This window comes from Miniopterus natalensis, chromosome 10 (assembly GCF_054644295.1).
Source record: "Miniopterus natalensis isolate mMinNat1 chromosome 10, mMinNat1.hap1, whole genome shotgun sequence".
Classification (NCBI taxonomy): domain Eukaryota; kingdom Metazoa; phylum Chordata; class Mammalia; order Chiroptera; family Miniopteridae; genus Miniopterus; species Miniopterus natalensis.
Window position 1 is genome coordinate 62,582,481 of NC_142090.1, and position 17,523 is coordinate 62,600,003.

General features: G+C 38.9%; 1 pseudogene; it reads left to right on the top strand.

The window, feature by feature from the left end:
• Positions 1 to 2,026: 2,026 nt before the first annotated feature.
• On the top strand, positions 2,027 to 13,104 carry LOC148092279 (cytochrome c oxidase subunit 7C, mitochondrial pseudogene; annotated as a pseudogene).
• The last annotated feature ends 4,419 nt before the right edge of the window (positions 13,105 to 17,523 follow it).

Here is a 17,523-nt window from a genome sequence, read left to right on the forward strand (position 1 = left end):
CTTTTTTCCAGTTATGAACTTACTACAGTAAGGAATTAAATGGCCCTCTCCAAAGTCATTCCCAGAAGGTTCCAGCCTCATTACTTCATTATCGCCTGGATCTTCTCTTTAATCATGAAAGTTCAACTATTAATATCATTGTCAAAGTTAGCACAGTTGTTCTTTTATCTAGCATTTGGATAAAATGCTACCTTCTATTTTATTTTGTGCTACCAGGCTAACCTCTCCATACCTTCCCCAATTCTGAGCCCTCTGGGCATCCTCTCCTTGCCACTCACATCTCCTCCCACGTTAGTGATGAGTATGTCAGCCTTGGGCAGCCAAGGAGGAATGGAATAATAAGGACTGATGCCTGTTAAAAGAATAATTGAATACAAAATATGCCCCAGGTAAAGACTAATCTCAGCTACAAAAACTATACAATTTTTAAAGTGTAACTCTAGCATATGTATACACAGAGCATGATATGATCTATGAGATCCTGCTAAAACCACTTTGATAAACAGAACAATGTGTGTTTGTTATAGTTGTATCTAAATAAAATTTATATCAATGGAATCCATGTTTTATGGAATCCATATTTTAAGATGAATTAAGAAACAAGCTGTATAAGAAATATCATGGGAAATTTTACTATATTAAGAAAACTTATTCTGATTGTCTTTATTTTTAACTTGATAAGTAACCCAGTGATTTGTCCTTGGTGAGCTTCCTGTCACCTGAGAAATTTGAGTACTGGACAAATTTTCACCTGCCAATGGGCATAGACATCAGCAACTGCCAATTGGATCATAAAAAATATTCAAGAGTCTGCCAAAATATAGTAAAATATGAATAATGCAGTAAGGTTTGATTTTAATAAAGGCTTGGTACAAAAATGTATTTTATTTAAGAACTCAATTTAATAGTAAATAACATTAGTTATTTGATATTTTTATGTTCTAATATAAATAAATAAAAGGTTGCCTATCATATGTCAGTCTCTCATGTCTTTCCTTTCTTTTTTCTTTTCTTTCTGAAAATTTACTGGTCTATGAAACTCCAAAGTCTGTGAACCATTGGACTGGCTGACTTCTATGATTTCTCTGAATTCTCAGAATATACGATTATATATATTTAGGTAGTAAATGTAATAAGGATATAACTTTAATTTTTCTATAAAACTCAACACTATTAAAGTAGTCTTAACATTCCTTAGCAGTTGCTTGGTAAATGGCCAACAGGTACATGAAAGGTGTTTGACATCACTAATAATCCTGGAAATGCAAATTAAAACTAGAATGAGATGTCACTCATACCTGTTAGAATAGCTTTTATCAAAATGATGAGAGGTAAGTGTTGGCAAGGATGTGAAGAAAAGGGAACCTTTGTGTACTTTTGGCAGAAATGTACACTAATACAGCCATGTGGAAAACAGTATGGAGGTTCCTCAAAAAATAAAAAAGAGAACTGCTATATGACCCAGCAGTCTCACTTCTGAGTATACATCCAAGAGAAATGAAATCTCTGTCTTGAAGAGATAGCTGCACTCCCATGCTCATGGCAGCATTTTTTGCAATAGCCATGATACAGAAACAATGTAAGTGGCCTGGTCGGCGTGGCTCAGCAGGCGAGCATCAACCTAGGATCCAGGCGATCAGGGTTCGATTCCTGGTCAGGGCACATGCCCGGGTTGCGGGCTGCAGCCAATCAATGACTCTCTCATCACTGATGTTTCTATCTCTCTCCCTCTCCCTTCCTCTCTCTGAAATCAGTAAAGGAAGGAAGGAAGGAAGGAAGGAAGGAAGGAAGGAAGGAAGGAAGGAAGGAAGGAAGGAAGGAAGGAAGGAAGGAAGGAAGGAAGGAAGGAAGGAAGGAAGGAAGGAAGGAAGGAAGGAAGGAAGGAAGGAAGGAGGAAATGTAATGTCACTGATAGAAAAATGGATAAAGAGTATGTCAAAGAAGGACAAGTACCAGATGATTTCAGTCATACGTGGAGTATAATGAACAAACTGAACTAACAAGCAAAACAGAGACAGACTCAGAGATGGAGAGCAGGCAGGCAGCTCATGGGGTGGGCGTGGGTGAAGGGATTGAGCGAAAAGAGAAAGGACTCGTGGACGCGGACGACAGTGTGGTGATTGCCAGGTGAGGGAAGTGGGTGGAGGTGGAGGAGGGTATGGGGGAATAAGTAGTGATGAAAATTTTAAAATAAAATAAAGGGGGGAAAAACAATATCACACACACACACACACACACACACACAAATATTATTTTTCAGCCAAGAGGAAGAAGGAAATCCTGCCATTGGCAACAACATGGATGAACCTGGAGGACATTACGCTAAGTGAAATAAGACAAAGAAAGAGAAATACTGTACGATCTCAATTATGTGTGGGATCTTTAAAAAAAAAAAAAAGTCAAGCTTATAGAAACAGAGAATAGAAAGGTAGCTGCCAAGGTAACAGGGGTTTGGGAAGTGGGGAAAATGGAGAGATGCTGGTCAAAGGGTAAGAACACCAGGTTCCAGAGATCTAAAGTATAGCATGGTATCTATAGTTGATAACACTGTATTGTATACTTGAAATTTGCTAAGACAGTAAATCTTTAGAGTTCTCACACACACCCCCCCATACACACACATGAAGGTAACTATGAGAGGTGATGGATATGTTAACTAACCTGGTTGTGGAAATTATTTCACAACGTGTATGTATATCAAATCACCACATTGCACACTTTACATAAATACAGTTTGGTCAATTATACCTTAATAAGGCTGAAAAAGAAAGTTGTTCGCTTTCATAGATAGTCAAAATGTTTTCCCTGCAATCTGGTTTATCCTACTAATTTGTTTAAAATACTAACTGGATTAAATTTGGCTTTATGGCTACTTTGTTTAATTTTGGGGGTCCACATCTCTGAAAAGTTTTTATATTTACTTCTATTTATATAGCAGATTGTGATGTGTGGCTTATACAATATTTTATTTAATCTTACTCTATAAATTGGGCATTATTACCTTTTAGGAGTCAGGGGCTTGGAAAGGTTAAATAATGTCTGAAATCCATTGCAGCCCTCTCCCCCCGGATGATTCTCATGGTTCTGTCACATGTAAGCTTCTATTAATTTAAACATTTTTAAACCATTCCATTTTGTTTAATTTTTGCACAATGAATTTAGTTTATAAGAATTACACAGAGGAATTCTCTCAGTGTGGAATGAAATACTCGTTCAAATTCTTTTGTTTCTATTTATATATTGTTTTCATTTGTTTTTGAGAATTCTTCACATTCAAAATTGGGCTTTCCCTCCTGGCTCATTTATCTACAAAATATTTATGATAAAATATATTGCAAAACAAGTAAATTATAACACAATGTACCTTCTGCTTCAGAAACAATATGGCCCTAAAAAAACTTATTCCTCCTTTCATAGCTTTGAAATACCAAAATATTACAAATAACTACAAGTGAGGTATGCACATATTTTATCCCATCAACTCTGGTGTATTTTTATAGCCTAATAATCTAAATTAAGCTCTCGAGTTGGTGAAAAACATAGTTTTTATTATCTTTATGAAATGACCCATTCTTCAAATTGCATAATCTCTTCCATGAAAACTGCCAAGGCTTCTGACCACCTGGATAGTCTCTTTCCTGCACCCCCGACATCCATTTCTGCTACTCTCCATCCACAATGCATCCCACCGCACCCTTTCCTACCTACCTCCAAGGCTGCACCCTGGCCTGAGGCTCAGCAACGCTCACCCGCAGCAATGCACAGGTTTCTTAGCCCGCCTCCCATTTCCAGACTACTCCACGCTGAACCCCGAGCGATCTTATTGGCATGAGTGTTGGATCTTCTCCTTCCTCTCTTTAAACACGTCCAGCAGTTGCCCGTTGTACTCAACACCAAATCCCATACCCTTAAAAGGCCTCAAGCCTGGGCGCACAAGCCCCTCCTACGACCCTAACCTCTTGGGCTCTTCTCTCCTCCCCTTTCCCTCTAGGAGCCAGCCCACAGGGCTTTGGGCTCCCCCACTCCCCCAAACTCATTCCTTTGCCTATGCTGTTCCTTCTGTCTGGAAAACCGGCTTTTTCTCATCATTGAGAGCTCAGCTTCCTTAGGAAGGCCTTTTTTGGAACATTCCTAAGCCATCACTCTTTATCAAACTATGCTTTATTTTCTTACACAGCCTTTCCTTTATCACTGTCTGAAATTGTCTCACTCATTGGCTTATTCATGGTCTCTCCCACTAAATAATGGAAGTTTCTTGAGAGCAGGGCCTTGTTTGCCTTATGCACCATTTTATCTTCCTTCAGTGTCTGGAAGAACCGGAGCCCCATTATTACTTTCTTGGGAAGTCACTTTTGCTTTCCTTGGCCCTTTCTTCCATAAAAAAATATTTAAAATTCCCTTTTATGACTCTATTGGTATAAAGACAAATATATTAATATCACACATTAAAACTTTTCTTTGACCTAAAATTTATATTTTTTTCTTCTGATCTGAAATAAGTTAAAACTTGTTTGTGGACCCTCGGCACTGTACCTCCTAATGCAGAAGTCACCCTGAGAACAGGGCCCAGGTGAGAGAGGTGTTTGGTTATTGAGTGAACTTTGAGTGCATGGCCTAGAATTTAGGATAGTGGTACCCTGCCTCTCTTCCACATAACTGGTTAATAATCACTCGGGTTAATCATCACTGGAGTCCTATATTTGTGAAGTGAGAAGGTAAAATCAGACGGCTTTCCTTCCGTTTTCTCAACTCCTCTGAAGTTCAATGACAGTTACGGTCTGTGCTGTGTCACTTCCTCTTTTATTACACACATTTACTATCTTCTATTGCTTTTGTGATTGTTTGAAGTGTTAGTTTTATCTCTGTAACTAGATTATAAAGTCCTTCAGGACTGGAATTTTATTGTATTCGTCCTTATAATGTTCCCAGATTCTATAACACATGATATAGGATTAATATTTGTTGGTTGTTTGTCTGTTGCACTTTTAGATTATTATAAACATAAAAAATATATAGGAAAAGGTAAGCTTTAATCAATATATGTTTGGACACTGGCTCAAGAGAAAAATGGCTTAAAGTGAGGCAGTGGGTGTCCTAAAGTAGGACTTCTCAGTCTTTCTCATGTCAGATCATGTCACAACAGGAAACAGCCCCATTTGTACAGCAGACACAGCTCAGTGAATGGAGCTGGCTGATATCCCAGACCCTATCGCACCATAAATGTTATCAGTATCTCTGCATAACCGTATCACATTGGTGGTGTGGGGGAGGAAAAACAATTTTTCCTCTATCCTTCTAGGTTCTTGGCAGATACCACCCCCCAGCAGTAATAAAAGACACACAAACAGGAGAAAAACAAACAGAAGGCTAATAACATGTATTCCTCCTGCATCCCTGGGAGAGACACAGGCAAACCTAGTAACTCTATGAAATGGTCCAAGACACCCCCTTAAATGCCGTTTCCAGCTAAAGACAAAAGATGTTGGGGGTGAGGGAGGCCAGTCACGGGACATTACCAGGCACAGCACAATAAACAAGAGCACGGGTCTTACACAGATTTAAGTCACTCGCTTTCTCCATTGATAAGAGTTTCCAGAAAAGTTCTCCTGGTACAGCGAGTGAGACACCCTCACAAATGGAGGTTTCCCTGATAAATGCAACTGTCTCTCATAAAAGAGTAACTGCCACTCAGGTTTCAGAGCTTTTCTTCTGTCTGTTGTTTCTTAAAGATAATTAGATTAAAATAATCCTTATGCCAAAGAGACATATTTTGGGGTGACAGATTCTGCTCCCCTTCAGTGGCCTCGCTGCTGGAAAGCCTGCCCTGAGGTCTGCGGTAACTGCTGACATGGAATTACTAACTGCCCTCCAGTGATGTACTAGGTATGTCTCCCATCGGCTAGTGGGAGCCAGTTGCTAATTTTTTAGGAATTTTGCAAGACCATTGTTAAATACCATCATTATTAAAAATTAAATTACATACTTATAAATAAGTAAATATTAAAATGAAGGTAATAAGTTCTCAACACATCGTATTTTACTACTGTACATTTTTTATATTTTATTGTTAACTATGCTTTTGAGGTTCTTGAGGACTATTGCATTTGTCTGATGGAAACACAGAGTCATGGTGTGCTACTGCTACTCAGCACTGCCCAGCTCTGTGCTCAGCGATGTCATCCCAGTAGCTTGAAACTGGCCATGGGGGGAGTATCTACCCCATGGAAATAAAAATTGCTATAAATCAGGGCTTTTTCCTCCTAAAGAGCAGGATGCTAAATGTGAATCACCACACTACTCCCTGTTACCCCTCCACACACACACCCCTAATCCCCAGACAAACATGGGACAAGCAACAGAGTCAAGTGTAGCTTTCTAGAGTCTGAAGTCAGGGTTCTAGTCTGGATCATTTCAGAGACTTCTGGTTAGTCATATTACCTCTCTAAAAATCATGTGTGTATGTTTTTTAATTCAAAAAAAGGGATTATTTAACCACATGACATTAAAGCTCCTTTCCAACCTGTATTTCTAGTCTGTTTTCTCCCATCATTCTAGAAAAAAGTCAGTCACAGAGAGTGATATGGGAGGGATGTTCCAAAGAGGCCTTTCTGAGAATGTTGAGCTCTGAATGATGAAAAAAGCCAGTCCAACAGAAAAATCTGAAGGAAGGGCTTTCCAGACAGAAGGAACAACATGGGCAAAGGTGCCAGGAGGAGCTGGTGAAAGTGGAAGTTGAACAGTTACACATAAAATTTTTTTTAACAAATACAGTGCCCAAATTTTGAAAAGATGTACAAGGATGATCATTGTGGCAATGATTTTTATATAGTACTCACAAACTGGAAACATTCAACATATTTCTTTTTTAAAAAAAAAATATGTTTTTACTGATTTTAGAGAGAGAAGAAGGGAGAGGGAGAGGGATAGATAGAAACATTGATGAGAGAAACATTGATGGATACCTCCAGCAGACCCTCCCAATGGGGATCAAGCCTGCCACCCAGGCATGTGTCCTGACCAGGAATGGAACCGGGAGCCTCTTGGTTTCTGGGTCACTGCTCAACCACTGAGTCACAGTGGACGGGCTCAATATATATCGCAATAGGGACCTGGTTAAATGACTACGCTATATCCATGTGATGTAATGCTACCATATCCTTTAGAAAGAATAAGGCAGAGCTGTGCATGCTAATGGAGATATCTCCAAGGCATGTCATTAAGTGAAAAAACAAGCAGCCAGCCTAATACTGCATAACTATAGAGTGTGCATCTGTGGTATACTATGTTTATGTAAGAGTACATTTGATGGCATCCATATGGAAAACTACCGGAAGCATACACGAAAACTGGCAATAGGGGTGATTTTGTGGAATGGAGTAGGAATGAAGGGTGTGCAGAGAGGGTTTCTTTTTTACTTTAATTTCTTCTCCCTTTTGCATTGCTTGAATTTTGTAAAAAACATATAAACATTTATTACTTTCGTAGTAAAAATAAAATAAATTAAAATGGTCTCTAAAAGCTATTCAGCAGAGAGAGAGGGAGAAAGAGAAGAAAACAGCCTAAGGTGGCAATAGCTAGCTAAGAAATGAAAATCCACCCCCAAGGGCATTTTACTCTAAGTGTTTGCAGCAGAGGGTTCTTAGGGCATATTAACATTTGTGCTGAATGCGGGCAGAAAATCGGATAATAAAAATTATGTAAATGACCCAGAGGAGCCCACAGGTAGGATGTTTAGAAAAAATGTCTTGATGTTTGTTCATACTCATTTTAATAGCTCAGTCCTGGCTGCCCTAGAATCACCAGGGGAGCTTTAAAAATATACGAAGACCCACTGACAGAGACACTAATTTAACCAGTCTGGGGAGGCACAAAGCATAAGTATTTTTGTTTGTTTGTTTGTTTTTGTTTTTTAAATATATCTTTATTGTTCAGAGAGAGGAAGAGAGAGGGAGAGAGAGGGAGAGAGAGACAGAAACATCAATGATGGGTCATTGATCGGCTGCCTCTTGCAGGCCCCTGACTGGGGATCGAGCCCACAACCCAGGCATGTGCCCTGATGGGGAATCGAACTGTGACCTCCTGGATCCTAGGTCGATGCTCAACTGCTAAGTCACACCCAGCTGGGCAAGCATAAGTATGTTTTAAAAGGCTTCCAGCAAATTCTTATGTAGCCAGGGTAGAAAACCAGTGCTCCTAACACTGCTTATAACCCTCAGGATAATCAACATGCAATTCTTGACCATCTACTGTGTGCCAGATATTGTGCTAGGTGTGAGCCATACAAATATGAAGTGATTTTTTTAAAAAAACATTTAGAAATGGGCAAAGGAACTGAATAGACATTTTTTCTAAGAAAGACATACAAATGACTAACAGATACATGAAAAAATGTTCAACTTCACTAATCATCAGGTAAATGCAAATCAAAACCATAGTGAGATATCATTCATTGCCCTTAAAATGGCTGTCATCAAAAAGATAAGAGGTAACAAGTGTCGGCAATGACGTGGAGAAAAGAGAGCCCTCATGCACTGTTGGTGGAAATGTAAATTGGCACAGCCTCTATGCAAAACAGTGTGGAAGTTCCTTAAAAAATTAAAAATAGAACTAACATATAACCCAGCAATTCCATTGCTGAGTATACATTCAAAAGAAATGAAATTCATTCTGTCAAAGAGATCTCTGCACCCCAAGTTCACTTGCAGCATTACTCACGATAGCCCAGGCATGGAGACATCCTGTGTTGGTCAGTGGGTGAGGGGTTAAAGAAAATATGCTATAAATATGCAATGGAACACTACTCAGCCACGAGAAAGACAGAAATCCTGCCACTTGCAACAACATGGATGGATCTCAAAGACATTGTGCTAAGTGAAATAAGTCAGACAGAGAAAGACTAATACTGATGATCTCATTTATATGCGGAATCTAAAAAAGCCGAACTCATAGAAGCAGAGAGGGAGTAGAATGATGGTTTCCAGGGACTTGGGGTAGAGAAAATGGGAAGGTGTTGGTCAAAGAGTGCAAACTCTCAGTCATAAAATGAATGACTTCCGGGGCCTTAACGCACAGCCTGATGACTACAGTTAACCATGCTGCGTTACATACTTGAAAGTTGCCAAAAGAGTAAATCTTAAATGTTCTCTCTCTCTCACACACACACATACACACACACACACACACACACACACACACACAAACGGTAAATCTGTGACATGATAAAGGTGTTAACCAATGCTACAGTGGTCATCATTCTGCAATATAAAAGTGTATCAAGTCAACACACTGTACGCCTTAAACTTACACAATGTTATATGTCAGTTATATATCAATAAAGCTGGATAAATAAATAAATCTATGCCTCCCAAAATTTAGGCCAAGTGACAAAGATACTTGTATTTGGTATATTTTAATCTTTCTGTAACTGTGCAATTTGTGGATGATGCATGGAAAATTAATTTTAAAATAAAGGGTGGTACGTAAAATAATATATTCTGTTTTCATTAGAAGATAACTGAAACTACATTTTCCGTGATAACACTGATCCCAAGAGCCTGCCTAGTACCTGAACCATTTTACCACAAGTGTGGTCCATGGGTGAGGGACATTATCTCTGGGAGCTTATTTGAAATGTAGAGTCTCCAGCTCCAGGCAAACCTACTGAACCAGAATCAGCAACAAACAAGCTCTCCTGGTGATTCACAGGCACATTAAAGTTTGAAAAACTCTGTGTTAGTACTTAGAAGGACTTAAAATCTTTTAGCCCTCTCTGGCCAACTCCCATTTGACTGACATTAACTACAGATTTGGTTCTACTGAAATTGGATGACTTGCTTAACAGAAAATCATAATTGACTTACATCCCAACCACTTCTGTAACTGCATTGACAGATTTCACTTTTTTTTAGCAGTTACAATATGCTGGGCACAAATTAGATAATTTATAAATATTATTTTCACAAAAACTTCAAAGACGTATGTATCATTGTTTTCCCCATTTATTTATTGATAAGTCATTGGAGATTCAGAGAGATTAAAGTTTCACAGTTGATAAATGGCACAATAAAATTTAAATTCAGATCTGATTAAAACCTTAGTTGTTTCACTATGATCCACAAAAGGGGGAAAGTTAGATCATAATCAATGAGTCAGTCAATCACGTATTATATTTTATTTTTAAAAATACACACACACACACACACGGTTTAAGTCTGCATAGTAAATTTTATCTATCAGTATATTTAAAAACCCTACAGTGAGAATTTCCAGCCCTGAATTGAAGCCAAGAGGAACATTTTGTTCAAATTTCAATTAAACATTAATAAAAATAGGTTTCTATAAAACAAGGGTGGTACTTTTCAGTACAGAAAGTGTGCAAATGTATATAGACTAACTTCTTAGTGGATCTTATCTTTCCTGAAAAAATGCCAAATTAGAAAATCAGTCTGAGATGAAAAAATCTCTACATCATCTATCATAAGAAGATGACTTTTAATCTATCCCTTACTTTGAAGACTGATTAAAGTTCAGATGAAATTTAGTTAATAAATGCATATGAGCACAACACATCCCCAAGGCATATCTTTCCCAATTACAAGGCTTCTCCCCACTGATCTATGTCAGTTCCTACCTCAGACTTTGGACTTGAACTTTAACCATTTTTGCTGGGAACAATTGTTCTTTTGGCCAGGTAAAATCAGACTTTCTTTATTGCGCCTAAAAGAAGCATTAGAAGACTGTCCACCAACCACAGACATCTTGTATTTTCAGCGCGGTTGAACCTGTCTGGATATATGTATGTCCAGTCATGCTGAAAATATTAAAATAGGGAACTATATGAATGTGAATTTAAGAATTCAGTGTAATATTAGGTCTCTATTGCCTATCTTACACTATGCTTCTATGGTTCATGGTGCCTGTTAAAAAGTTGATGGAATTTCACATTTCTGTTCAATCAGTTGCCACATCTTTTTAGTTCTGTGTGTGTGGTTGAGAAGGCAAATTAATTAAAAATTGAAGAATAAAAAGAAGTGTAAAAATAATAAGTAGATTTACCCAACAAGGGAGGTTTTTAAAAGAAGGGCCAAATGCATCCCATTGACTAATAAAAACATTATTTATTTTAAGCATATAAGTTGTAAAAACTTCATCCAATATTAACATTCCCATGCAAATAAACAGAGTAAACTTAAATTTCAGATATCTGAGTAATGCCTGATTTTCTATTAAAAAAATGAGTGGGAAATTAGCAAGTAACTGACATGGGTATGCTGGGGACATATAATGAAAACAAGACCTTCTCTCCCAACCCAGAAAACCTCTCCACAGAGGCAGCAGAGAAAGAAAGCACTTTTATCACTCAATAAGCATTAAACCAGACTGTGATGAGCATCACTAAGAGACTGCAAGAACAGAAAAGAATTTCACCCTGTTATGGAGCCAAAAAGATACAGCCCATCTCATCCATGTTCTCAAGATAAACAATAACTAGCCCTCAAGTAACAAGACCTCACAGCACCATTTGTCACACCTAGTCCATCCTAACCGTGCCTGTTAATTGTGTTTGTTTATTGGCCTTATCCAGAGGAAGAACAAACTCATATATTTAAGACAGGAGGTAGTTTTGCAACTTGGAGCAAGGGGCCCATGGAAGTCAGGCTCCTAAATTCTCCCCAGACACTGGGAAATAGAGATACTATCTCCCTGAACGTTCACATTTCAAAGAGATGACATTCAGGTCCTTGAGAAAGACAATTCTAGGTAGTAAAGCTGATAAAAAGGCCCATTTAGGTTTCAAAAGGATTTATATGCATTTCAAAGAGTGGATAAAGTACATACAACCACAAGCTTTCTAAAGCATTTTTAAAGTAAATGCTCTGAAAAAAAAGTAAAGGGAAGTCTTTTCCTTCAAGTTCAACAAGAATTAAGCCTCTTACTTTTAAAATTGTACGTGTCCTTATAGGTAGCAGAACGTACCCAAAAAGTCTACATGTCCCATCTGCCTAAAGGAATAGTAAGAACACCTGACTAAGAGATGAGTGGCCTCTGTGAGGTCACAGCAAAGTGTTATCTTTGTTACTTGAACCAAACCACTTAAATGTTCTAGGCCTCAATTCCCTCATCAATTAAATGAGGACAGTGATACTTATCTCACAGGACTGTTATAGAGATTAAGTGAAATATAAAAAATGACATACATTGGAAGCAGTTTATATACCCTAAGTCCTAAGCCAGTAAGCAAGCGTTTGCCCCTGACTGTGCTTTCAGGGAACCCAGAAAGGCCTCTGCTCAAGGCCCTCCCATTATTTCTTGTTGGCAAAACTGCCAGAGACTAATTAAAGAATCTCCTGAAAATGCAGATGCTCTCGGACAACCAATACATTAGCATCATGTCCAAGTCAATGAGACTCTGCTTCCTCTGAAAGCTCCAGAGAACAGGCTATGTTAGCAGTGTGGAGTTCAAAGCCACTGCAAGCTGCTGGGCTTTAGTTGCACAGAGGGAAAGAAAGTTGTATCAGAAAAAGCCCAAGAACTCTGTCCCAGTTATCTTTGGAGCCAACCCTACCCTAAGGTCATGCAGAAAAGGAGTGAGGGAAGTTAACTCCCAATCATCCTGGCAGCAGGTTGCTTCCTCTTTTTAGGAGAAGACACAGGACATACATTTCAAAACATTACCATGATTCAAATTCTCTCAATCCAAATGACAAAGCCTTCTGTTTCCATTGTTTCTAAATTCTGAAATTAGAGTTCGTTAAGGAAGGGCACAGTTATAATATCATGTGTGAAAGGTAAACCTACCCTTTGGTCCTTGCACAAAGGGGAGCAAAGTTTGAAGAAAAGGGGGACTTGGTGTGACACCACCATTTTCTCTGCTTTTGGCCTCTGTGACTTTTGCAGGTTGCCAACGACACTGTGTTGGAACAGAGCATTGGGAGGTTCACAAGCTCTGTGGTCTATAGGGGCCACTCTGAGGAGGGCCCAGGGAAGACTTGGCCATTTTTGGTGGAAAACAAGCTGTGGTTACTAGCTATGATGACTTTGTACTTTGGATCTGGATTTCCTGCACCTTTCTTCATAGTAAGACACCAACTGCTTAAGAAATAAGGATGTTTCAGTTGATCCATGACACAGATCTAAGGAGCATTTTAAGAGGTGCAGTCTCTTTAAAAAATGGATCAAACTATTGAACCAATATACTAGATTAGATGTGTTTGTAAGTAAATTTATGGTATGGGGGAAAAAAGGTAAACCTAAGATTATCTAACACTCAAGAAAGGATGTTGTGGTGTTTTATTAGGCTCAAGAGAACGTATATTGTTTTCACAGACATGTGACTTACTGAGGTTCTGTTTACCAGAAAAGCTAAAAACCTGCAACACAGTTTTTTTCTTCTAAGGTCCTGGATATCCTCTCTAAAAGTAAAGCCCAAGCCTGAAGCCTAACAGCTCGACATAGAAGGGAAATTTAGAGCAAGTGGGTTCTGGCATAGAGCTCTGTTTCAAAGCACACTCGGAGGTTTGCCAACAAGTGGAAAACCTGCTGTCATAAGAAAACAGAGGCAAGTACTCAATGACACTGTAATCCAATTTCTGTAGGTCTTATTACACAAGGGGCTGTCAGAATCAGGCTCTGCTAATATGACTCATTGGGTCGTCCTGCCTAACATGAGTGTATTATATATATATGTGTGCTCACACATACTAATTCCTAAGGTGGAAAAGAAAACTGTAGATGGTCCTGGTTGGTAACCTATAAAGAGAAAGAGATGCCTGTGTCCGCACTTAAAAATAACAAGTCGATAGCAATAGCTGACATGTAGACACACATAAGGAATCAGGCATATTATTATTTCCATCATTTCAGCATCCCTATGAGGTAGGTACTATTATCACTTTGAAACTGGATGACAATAGGCCTGGGCTGCCTGTCACCACTTGAGCCAATTAAGCAGAGACAGGGTTGAATCATATATGAGCATTTATTCCAATATTGCTGGCAGCATGGGAGAGCAGTAATGGCCATCCATGAAAATCTGCTCTGCAGCCTGCCCCCCCTAAGCCAGCTGCTTATATTGGGTAAAAAGACAAAGATTACACGGGAAAGTAGGAATTATAGGCATGGGGAAGTAGGCAAGGTGGGCTGGGGGTCGCAAAGGGCAGGTGCCTCCAGGATTCCACTGTTTTGGGAACAAGGTTGTTAACCTTTCCATGATGATGGGCAGTTCTCGGAAAAAGAGGATGGGCCACATTCCAAGCGTAATTCCCATGTCCTGGGGCGCACAACTCCCAGCCAGGTTAGAAAGTGCGTTTTCTAATTAGAACAGAACAATCACAGTTAACAGTAAAGGATTAATATTTCTTATAACTATAACTAACAATCAGGGTCAACAGAGCATGATCAACATCTCTGCTGCTAACAACTTTATTTTAAAGAAAAGGAAACTAAGCTCAGAGAGGTCAACTACTTTCCTAAAGTCACACAGACAGTAGGGGTAGATTTCAAACTCAGGCAGTCTGGCTCGAGTCCAGGGTTCTTACCACGCCAATGTATATCTTTGCAGAGTTCTTATAAGTAGACTGGTACAATTCTAGTACAGTACTTACATTTCGATTCACTTCATTTTCTGCTCTAGGTGGTTCAGAGCATAAATCTTTTCTGTTCCACAGTGTTGGAAGATCCGTGTTCCCCAGCTCACAGAGGGTGCTGGTGTCCATGTATAGCCTGTTCACACAGGTAAAAATATATGTACAATCAGTAAGTTACTTTACCTGTACTGTAGAATACAAGACAAATTTGATTTTTTGTTACCTAACTAAAGTTATTAATTGACTGTATGATAGTTTTTGTAATTTTGTCTTAATGGGCTTTGATAATGCCCAAATATCACCACACTGATTTAAACAAATTTACTAGATTAATAAGTTAGGTTCAAGACAATTCTTTCTCTCCTATCCAATTAGCTCAGTCCTAAATGATGCTGAGAACAATTAATAGTTAAAACTGTACTGACTGCAGCATCAATAATGCTGGGCTTATTTAAATTTTTTTATATTAAACATCATTTAGAGTAAAACATCTATATTACAATTTATTCCACCCTGAATGTCAATCCCCTAATCTATTCCAAAACCAATACAATGCCGTTTTAACAGCTTAAAGAGAAGAGGAACATATTTACATATGAATGGAGATTTGCAAGTCTCTGTTTTGCCAAATTCAATACTCATGACTGAAGATATTAAATCAGGAATATAAGGGGTTATCTTTAGCCAGATAAGCAGCATTTACTATTCAAGTCAGAAGCTGAACAGGGATGGCTGCTGTTGCTATCACTCTTCAATGTTGTATTAAAGCCCAAAGCAATTGGATAAGACATGAAAAACTAATAAGACAAGTAATTCCTGGAGAGAAAAAGATAAAACTCATTACTTTCAAATGATATTGCTTTCTTCCTATATAATCCAAGACTATCAGTTTTCCTATTTTTCATCACTTTTTTGGTGATGCTACTGTTTCTATTTTCTTGGAGATTTCCTCAGTTATATCTGTTATCATAGTTCTAATTTCCTGGAGCTTTTCTTCTTCTCTGAATGTTCCCCTTTTCATCTTACCCTGTTCCTCTTTCATAAATTCAATCTCTTCTAATCTCTTGCCAATATTAGGTTTTCTCCCCCTAACGTTTTCTTACGCTGCTTGCATTTTTCTATTTCCTATGAATTTCCCTCTCCCCAATTCCTCCCACGTTGTTTTGGCCTGTGTTTTTTATGCTAGAGGTTTTCATCATATGTCTGGTGATTCTTGATAAATCCATTTATATTTTAAAATCATGATTGGAAGCCCCCTGGGTGGGGAGAAAGTTTGTTGAATTGTGGGCTTTACTATATAGGCTGACCAAGCAAGAAACTGACCATTTCTCTGGGTCACCCACAAGTAAGACTGAACATCTTTCTCTTGGACTCCTTTCTCATATCTTCTGTTGAAGAAGCATTGACCTGACTTCTAGAGATCCTGATCCTAAGCAGGAGAGAGGGATTAAGGCATTCCTAATCCTATATGCAGACCTTCACTTAGCCGTGGGTTTTCTGGGTGCGCTCCCCAGCCCCCTCTGTTCTCAGCTGTGCTGGGTCACCTTGCGACCATATCCTGCCTGATTCAACTTCTCCAGAGCAGAAGAGTAGTTAGCTGACTGCACAGGGTGGGAGAGGTTCTCTGTATACTTTCCATCTTCCAAAATTCTCTGGACATCTCTCCTTTGCTATTTTCTCCTCTCTCTGAATCATAGCTGGGTGTAAGGAGGCAGTGGAGACAGATGCCTTTGCCAATCTGCCACACTTAACCGGCAGCCCATGCTTAAATATTAGTCCAAGGAGCCAACTCCAAGCTCTATCCTTGCAGCAGTCGCTCAGTATGAATGGACGATGGTTTTCAAATACCAGAAGCTCAAATCCACAATATCGTAAAGTGACTAAGAGCAAAAGATTGCACCAGAAAGTGTTAAATTCAGAGAAGCCACTGCAGCAACTGCAAAAGCCTGGCATCTCTCAACTCGAGCAGTAACAAGCCTGCTTGAGAGTCCTGGGAAACAGGCCAAGAAGGAGAATTTCAAGGTTAGCTGTTCTTGAATTTTTGCATCAAAACAGCAAGGGGCCATACTCTAAAGAAATCTCCTTAATTTACCCCTATATCATTAAATTATGGATACTTGCCCTAAAGATTAGAAACCAGGCAGAGTCATCTTACGGAGACGGAAAAAGAGTCCAGCGCTTTTCTTTAAATGCGTCATAGTGTCAGATCTGTTAGATGACATGCAGGGCCCTATGCTTAGCCTATCTGCTTCGGACAAAAAATATATTTATCTTAAAACTTGAAGGATTTTGAAAGAGAGGTCATGAGATAACCCTAATTCCAAGCAATCACAATTGGATGAGAGGCATGGTTTTAGTTATGGGAGAACATGGAGGAGAAAGTAGCTGAGGTTACCAGGTGGTGCAAAACTTACAAATCAGACACAGAGAATCAAAGACATTCCCTGGGATCATTTTCACCCTCTGTGATTGTGTTATTGGAATTCATGTGTGGCCCTCAGCTTTCACAGTGGAAGAGACGGCAAGGACTCCAAGACAATTATCCCTAAATCTCTAGAGGTAAAACAGGGGGAGGATTCGGATAATATACAGCATGCACTAAATCAATATTCGTTTGCAGTACATCTAAAATCAAGTTCCCTGGCTGATGAAATTCAGACTGTGCAAAAAAAGGCTAATTGCTACACATTCACACACACACACACACCCCTCTGGAAACTACTTGTTTAATTCAATAGACATTTTATAAATAAAACTCACTGCAGGGTTTCTTTAAATATCAAAATACTCTAGAGTAAATAAGAAAGAATTCAAATTACAGACCTTGAAGCAAACATGATTTACAGTAATCATCTATTTCACAAGAGTGAATGAGACACTCCTGGAGTGCGTTCTGCAGGGAGTTTGGAAAGGAAAAGAAAACAGTCCTCTAGGCAAC